General features: G+C 37.2%; 1 pseudogene; it reads left to right on the forward strand.

Annotated features, from left to right (window-relative positions):
• The first annotated feature begins 2,516 nt into the window (after nucleotides 1-2,516).
• On the forward strand, nucleotides 2,517-2,632 carry LOC120593417 (uncharacterized; annotated as a pseudogene).
• The last annotated feature ends 5,273 nt before the right edge of the window (nucleotides 2,633-7,905 follow it).

A 7,905-nucleotide genomic window follows, 5' to 3' on the forward strand; every position in this document is an offset into this window, starting at 1 on the left:
AAGGATCAAAAAGCCAGAGTATTTCATCACATGGAGAGTTCTTTAAAAAGATTAGGTATGTGACTCATGCATCCCCTCAGCCATTTCAACAGAAGCCAGGAAATAGGGGTGATATTATTCAGGAAATATCCATGGAGGAGCCTCTTGTTTAATGGCATAAACCTTAGTAACGTACACAGGAGACCCACAAAGTTTTTGATAATATATCAGCAGAAACACTGCCACCTTGCACTGAAAGAGAAACAAGACAAACTAAAAGATAGCTGCTGCACTCCCAAAATTTTACAAGTAGGAAACAGGCTGGTAAAACTACTCAATTGCAAATATGTGCTACCCTTCCAGAAGAAGAAAGAATGAATCTGAGGGAAGCATCTTAGACCCAGAAGATGGAGTCACAAGCCACAGAGGATTATTCCTGGGCCTTGAAACCATTAGAGTTTTCCCTGCCAGTTTTCAAATTACTTCAAACCAGTGACTCCTTTCTTCCTTCCATTTCTCCCTTTTGGAATGGGATTGTTTATTATAGCTATTATCGTATACCTGCCCACTTCTGTATTTTGAGAGACGATAACTTTTTTTCTAATTTTGCAGGTCCACATATAGAGAGGAATATTGCCCCAGGATGGCTCACACCCAGAGATCACTCATGCCTGGTTTAACGATTTAGATGATGAGATTTGAGACTTTCAAGATAATATTATATACCTGAAATCTTGAATTCGAGTTGATGCTGTAATGAGTTGAGACTTTTAGGAACGTTGGGGCGGGGTGAATATATTTTACATGTGAGATGGGCATGAATTTGGGGGATCCAGAGGGTAGAGTGTGGTAGGCTGAATAATGGACTTTGAAGATAGCCATGCCCTAATCCCCAGAACTTGTGAATGTTTCCTTATATGACAAAAGGGACTGTGTAGATGTGATTAAACTAAGGATCATTAAGTGGCAAGATTATCCTGCATTATCTAGGTGAACCCCAAATGTGATCACAAGTGTCCTTACAAGAGGGAGGCAGAAGAAAATTTGACTACAGAAAAGGAGAATTAAAGACTGGAGTAATATACTTTGAAGATGGAAGGAGCCACAAGTCAAGGAATATAGATGACCACCAAAATGTGAAAAGGGCAAAGAAATGAATTCAACCTCTCAGAGCCTCCAGAAGGAACTAGCCCTAGTGACATCTTGATTTCAGTCCTATAAGACTCATTGTTATGACTTTGTAAAATTAACATTTGTTAAGCAGAACACAGGATGCCAAATGACCCTTGGTTTAACAACAGACCACAAGAGAATTAAAATGAAGAAGTTTATCACTCACGGGTCTTGGAGGAGGTGTAGAATGGGTTGTAAGCTGACAAGGTCCTTGCAACCTGTGAGGGCAACCAAGGGTTACCTCGCCTCAGCAAACTCCTTCTGAGAACAAGAAAATATAAACATAGCCGCAGGCAGTCAAACAAGCTGAAGGTCATGATAAGATATGGCTTGGGAAAAGTAGAAGGAACAGTGTTGTTATGACTAAGGGAAACTGCTTATGCCAACCAGTATGTTCTTGTATAAAAGCATCTTGCAAAAATAAAACTGGGCCATTGTTCACCACCGGTAGACAGTGAACCTCTTGATCATCACTTTCTGTCTTCTTTCTTTTCTCAATCTCCCACCATTCCCACTCAGGTTTATTTTCTAGGGCCGCTCTGGATGTGGCAGGATTTACCACTTGCTGGACGTGGCAAGGAGGTACATGGCATACCTTGAGGGCCACACAGGGTGGTTAAGTAGAGTGCAGAAAGAGAAAGAGGCAGAACCTGGGGCACGAGCCTTTATTGGGGTCCATGGATGGAGTGCTTTGGGGTTACTTGGCTAGAGCCAGATTGTTCAATTCATACCAAATAGATAGGGTACTGGTAAGCTCCACAGAAGTCTCATCTAAGGGGCATACAGGGGAAGGCCCTGGGAGGCAAGAGAGACTTGATCACAAAAGCTATTGGGGAAGTCATAGCAGGAATTTACATATTCTTGTGACTCTGGTATGCTATCTAGAGAATGTGCTTGCATGAGGTGGCTAAGTATTGGTTTAAGATCCCCCTTACACTGCTAGGCCAAACAAATGGATGCTGAGGCAGAAATACCATGGAGTAGCTTAGCTAAACTCTTGACACTTATTTTGGATTTCTGACCTCCAGAAGAGAATAAATTTATGTTTTGTGTTTTTTTTATTAGTTTCAAGTATACAGTACATTGGTTAGACATTTATATAGTTTATAAAATGATCCCTCTAATTGCACCTTTTCTCCTCTGGTTTTCCAATATATTAGTGCTAACTGCATTCCCTGGCCAATATATTAATGCTAACTGCATTCCCTATGCCGTCCTCCCCATCCCCGTGACCATCTATCAACTATTAATTTGTACTTCATTAAAACTTCACCTTGGATGTGGTTCCATAGTATAGCAGTTAGCACGTCTGCTTTACATACAGAAGGTCCTGGGTTCATGCCCCAGTGGAGCCATAGTCCATGGTCTACGGCCATGCCACCCTCAACAAGCCTGATGTCTGATCTCAGAAGCTAAGCAGTGTCAGGCCTGGTTAGTACTTGGATAGGAGACCACCTAGGAAGACCAGGTGCTGTAGGCATAAATAATAATAATAAACAAAAATTTTTTAAAAAGAAAATTTCACCTCATTTTCCCAGCCTCCCAACCCCCATCTCCTCTGTCCATCACCAAGTTGTCCTCCATATTTGTGAGTCAATTTTTGATTAGTTTGTTCTTTTTGCTCCTTAGATTCTGCATATAAGTGAAATCATATGGTACTTATCTTTCTCTGTCTGACTTATTTCACTCAGCATAATTACCTCTAGATCCATCCATGTCCTTGCAAATGGTAGGATTTCATTTTTTTAATGGCTGAGTAATATTCTATTGCATAAATAAACCATAACTTCTTTATCCAATCGTCTACTGATGGGCATTTATGTTGCTTCCATATCTTGGCTATTATAAATTGTACTGCCATAAATATTAGGATGCATAGATCTTTACAAATTACTGTTTTGTTTTTCTTTGGATAAATACCCAGAAGTACAATTGCTAGGTCAAAGGTATAGCCATGCTTAATTTTTTGAGAAACCTCCAGACTGTTTTCCACAGCGGCTATACCAATTTGCAATCCCACCAACAATGTATGAGGGTTCCCTTTTCTCCACGTCCTCACCAGCAACTTGTTGTTCTTTGATTTATTGTTGATAGCCATTCTGACAGGTGTCAGGTGATATTGCATTGTGGTTTTAATTTGCATTTCTCTGCTGATTAGTGACCTTGAGCATCTTTTCATATGTCTATTGGCCATCTGTATTTCCTCTTTGGAGAAGTATCTGTTCAGGTCTTCTGCCCATTTTTTAATTGGGTTGTTTGTTTTTTTGTGGCTGAGCTGTATGAGTTCTTTATATATTTTGGATATTAACCTCTTATCAGATGTATCATTAGCAAATGTCTTCTCCCAAACAGTCAGTTGTCTTTTTGTTTTGTTGGTGGATTCCTTTGCTGTACAAAAACTTTTTAGTTTGGTGTAGTCCCACTTGTTTATTTTTTCTTTTGTTTCCCTTGCCCAGGGAGATATATCTGAGAAGAAATTACTGTTAATAATATCAGAGAGTTTGCTGCCTATGTTTTCTTCTAGAAATTTTGTGATTTCAGGTCTTACATTTAAGTCTTTAATCCATTTTGAGTCTATTCTTGTATATGGTGTAAGAAGATGGTCCAGTTTCTTTCTTTTGCATCTATCTGTCCAATTTTCCCAGCACCACTTATTAAAGAGACTGTCTTTACCCCATTGTATATTCTTACCTCCTTTGTCATATATTAAGTGCGTGTATAGACATGGATTTATTTCTGGGCTCTCTATTCTGTCTCATGGATCAATGTATCTGTTTTTATGACAATACCATGCTGTTTTAATTACTGTAGCCTTGTAGTATAGTTTGATATCAGGTAGTGTGATATCTCCAACTTTTTTCGTCTTTCTCAAGATTGCCATGGCTAATTGGGGTCTTTTATGGTTTCATAAATTTTAAGATTATTTGTTCTAGCTCTCTGAAAAATGCCTTTGGTATTTTGATAGGGATTACATTGAATATATAGATTGCTTTGGGTTGCATGGCCATTTTAATGATGTTGATTCTTCCTACTCATGAGCATGGTATATGCTTCCATTTATTTGTATCTTCTTCAATTTCTTTTTACAATAACATAATTTTCTGCGAACAGATCTTTTACCTCCTTGGCTAATTTGATTCCCAGGTATTTTATAGTTTTCGATACAATTGTAAATGGGACTGTTTTCTCAATTTCTCTTTCCAAAAGTTCATCATTGTTGTATAAAAATGTCACTGACTTCTGAATATTTATTTTGTAACCTGCTGTTTTACTGAATTCATTGATCAGTTCTAACAATTTTTGGCGGAATCTTTAGGGTTCTCTATATATAGTATTATGTCATCGACAAATAGTGAAAGTTTGACTCCTTCATTTTCTATTAGGATACCTTTTATTTCTCTTTCTTGTCTGATTGCTGTGGCTAAGACTTCCAATATAGTGTTGAAGAAGAGTGGTGAAAGTGGGCATTTTGTCTTGTTCCTGATCTTAAGGAAAACACTTTTAGCCTTTCTCCATCAAGTATGATGTTAGTTGTAGATTTTTCATATATGGTCTTTATTACGTTGAGGTATATTCCCTCTATTCCCACTTTGCTGAGAGTTTTTATCATAAAAGGATGCTGGATTTTGTCAAATGCTTTTTCTGCATCTATTGATATAATCATATGGTTTTTTCTTTTGATCTGTTAATGTAGTGTATCACATTGATTGAGTTGTGGATATTGTAACAACATTGCATCCCAGGAATACATCCAACTTGATATGGTGTTGATGTTTTTAATGTATTGCTAAAATCAGTTTGCTAATATTTTCTTGAGGCTTTTTGCATCCATGTTCATAAGAGATTTTGGCCTATAGTTTTCTTTTTCTTTGTCATGTCTTTGTCTGGTTTTGGAATCAAGGTAATGGAGGCCTCATAAAAGGAGTTAGGGAGCCCTCCCTATTCTTGAATTTTTTGGACTAGTTTGAGAAGAAGAAGTGTCAATTCGTCTTTGAATGTTTCATAAAATTTGTCTATGAAGCCATTTGGTCCAGGACTTTTGTTTTTTGGGAGGTTTTTGATTACTGATTCTATTTCATTGGTGGTAATCAGTCAGTTCAGATTTTCTGTTTCTTCTTGACTCAGTCTTGGGAGAGTGTATGTTTCTAGGAATGTGTCCATTTCTTCCAGATTGTGCATTTTGTTGGTATATAATTGCTCATAGTATTTTCTTATAATCCATTGTATTTCTGTGGAGTCTGTGGTTATTTCTCCTCTTTCGTTTCTGATTTTATTTATTTGAGTCCTGTCTCTTTCCTCTTTGATGAGTCTGGTTAAGGGTCTGTCAATTTTGTTTATCCTTTCAAAGAACCAGTTCTTGGCTTCATTAATATTTTGTATTGTCTTCCTAGACTCTATTTCATTTATTTCTGCTCTGATGTTTATTATTTCTTTGTCTTTTCACTTTGGGCTTTGTTTGCTGTTCTTTTTTTAATTATTTCAAGTGTAAAGTTAGATTATTTATTTGATCTTTTTCTTGTCTCTTGAGGTAGGCCTGTATTGCTATGAATTTTTCTCTTAGGACTGCTTTTGCTGTGTCCCATTGATTTTGAGTCATTGTATTTTCATTTTCATTTGTTTCCAGGTATCTTTGTCTTTGATTTCTTCCTTGATCTCATTGATAACCCATTAATTGTTTAGTAGCATGTTATTTACCCTCCATGTGTCAGTGTATTTTCCAATTTTTTTCTTGCAGTTGATTTCTAATTCCATACCATTGTGATCGGAGAAGACGGTTGATATGATTTCAATCTTCTTAAATTTATTGAGACTTGTTTTATGTCCTAACATGTGGTCTATCCTGGAAAATGTTCCACGTGCACTGGAGAAGAAAGTATATTTTGCTGCTTTGGGGTAAAATGCTCTGAAAATATCTATTAAATCCATCTAGTCTAGTGTGCCTTTTAGGCCCATTGATTCCTTGTTGATTCTTTGCCTGGAAGATCTGTCCATTGGTGTCAGTGGGGTGTTAAAGTCTCCTACTATGTGCGTATTACTGTTGATCTCTCCTTTTATGTCAGTCAATAATTGCTTTATGTATGGTATGTGTTCCTATGTTGGGTGTGTATATGTTTACTAGGATTATGTCCTCTTGATTTATGGATCCCTTTATCATTATGTAATGCCTTTCTTTGTCTCTTATTATAGCCTTTGTTTTAAAGTCTATTTTATCTAAGTATCTCTATCCCAGCATTTTTTTTTTTCGTTTCCATTTGCATGGAATATCTTTTTCCATCCCTTTACTTTCAGTCTGTGAGTGTCATTTGATCTGAAATGGGTTTCTTGTAGACAGCATATGTATGGGTCTTGTTTTCTTATCTATTTGGCTACCCTATATCCTTTGATTAGAGCATTTAGTCCATTTACACTTAAAGTGATTACTGCTAGGTGCATAGTTACTGCAATTTTATTATTTGTATTTGTTATTTCAACTTTCTTTTTTACCTCTTCTCTTTTTACAGAAGTCCTTTTAACATTTCTTGTAATACTGGCTTGTCAGTGATGAATTCCTGAAGCTTTTTCCTGTCTGAGTAGCTCTTTATCTCACTTTCCATTTTAATCGAAAGCCTTGCTGTGTAGAGTATTTGTGATTGTAGATTCTTGTTTTTCATGACTTTGACTCTTTCTTGCCAGTCCCTTTTAGCCTACAAAGTTTCCACTGAAAAATAAGCAGATGTTCTTATGGGGGTACCCTTGTAAGTAACTAGCTGCCTTTCTCTTGCTGCTTTTAAGATTCTCTCTTTGTCTTTGATCTTTGGCATTTTAATGATGATGTGTCTTGGTGTGGGTCTGTTTGAATTCCTCTTGTTTGGGACTCTTTGTGCTTCCTGAACTTATGTCTAATTCCTTTGCCAGGTTAGGGAAGTTTTCTGTCATTTCATCAAATAAATTCTCGATTCTTATTTCTCTTCTTCAGGTACTCCTATGACCTGGATATTGTTATGCTTCATGTTGTCCCAGAGGTCTCTTAAATTATCCTCATTTTTAAAAAAAATTCCTTTTTCTTTTTGTTGTTCTGATTGGGTGTATTCTGCTACCTTGTCTTCCAGTTTGCTGACTCAATATTCTGCTTTATCCAGTCTACTGTTGAATCCTTCTAGGGTATTCTTCATTTCAGTTATTGTATTCTTCATTTCTGTCTGCTTATTTTTATGGTTTCTATGTCCTTTTTTATGCTTACTATTGTGCTGGCTGGAAAATTACTGCTTGGCTGTCGCCCATGGGAACATAGGCTATCACCCATGGGAACATAACATTCTAACAATAAGCTTTCTGCTTCTATACCCCCGCTTGCACAACTGACCTGTGGGTTGATGGGTACAGAATAGGAAAAAAATAGACCTTTGTGTTTAAGAAAGAATGAGGAATGGGATTTAGGGCTTAAAAACCCTGTACCTCTACATTTCGGGACTGCTTAATTTGGGGTCTGCATACCCCTGGCAGACCCAGCTGGCTGAATAAAGAGTATGTTTCCTATAACTCACTGATTTCTGGTGGTCCGTGTGTCTTTCGGGGGCTGGAGGCTACAACACTATCTCTCTGTTGAGGTTCTCATTGTGTTCATCCATTCTCCCCCTAAGTTCATTGAGCATCCTTAGAACCATTATTTTGAACTCTGTCTCTGGTAGGTTGCTTGCCTCCATTTCATTTAGCTTATATTCTGGAGTTTTCTCCTGTTGTTTCATTCGTGGCATGTTTCTTTGTTTTCTCATT

This window comes from Pteropus medius, unplaced genomic scaffold, assembly GCF_902729225.1.
Source record: "Pteropus medius unplaced genomic scaffold, Ma_sr-lr_union100, whole genome shotgun sequence".
NCBI classification, from domain to species: domain Eukaryota; kingdom Metazoa; phylum Chordata; class Mammalia; order Chiroptera; family Pteropodidae; genus Pteropus; species Pteropus medius.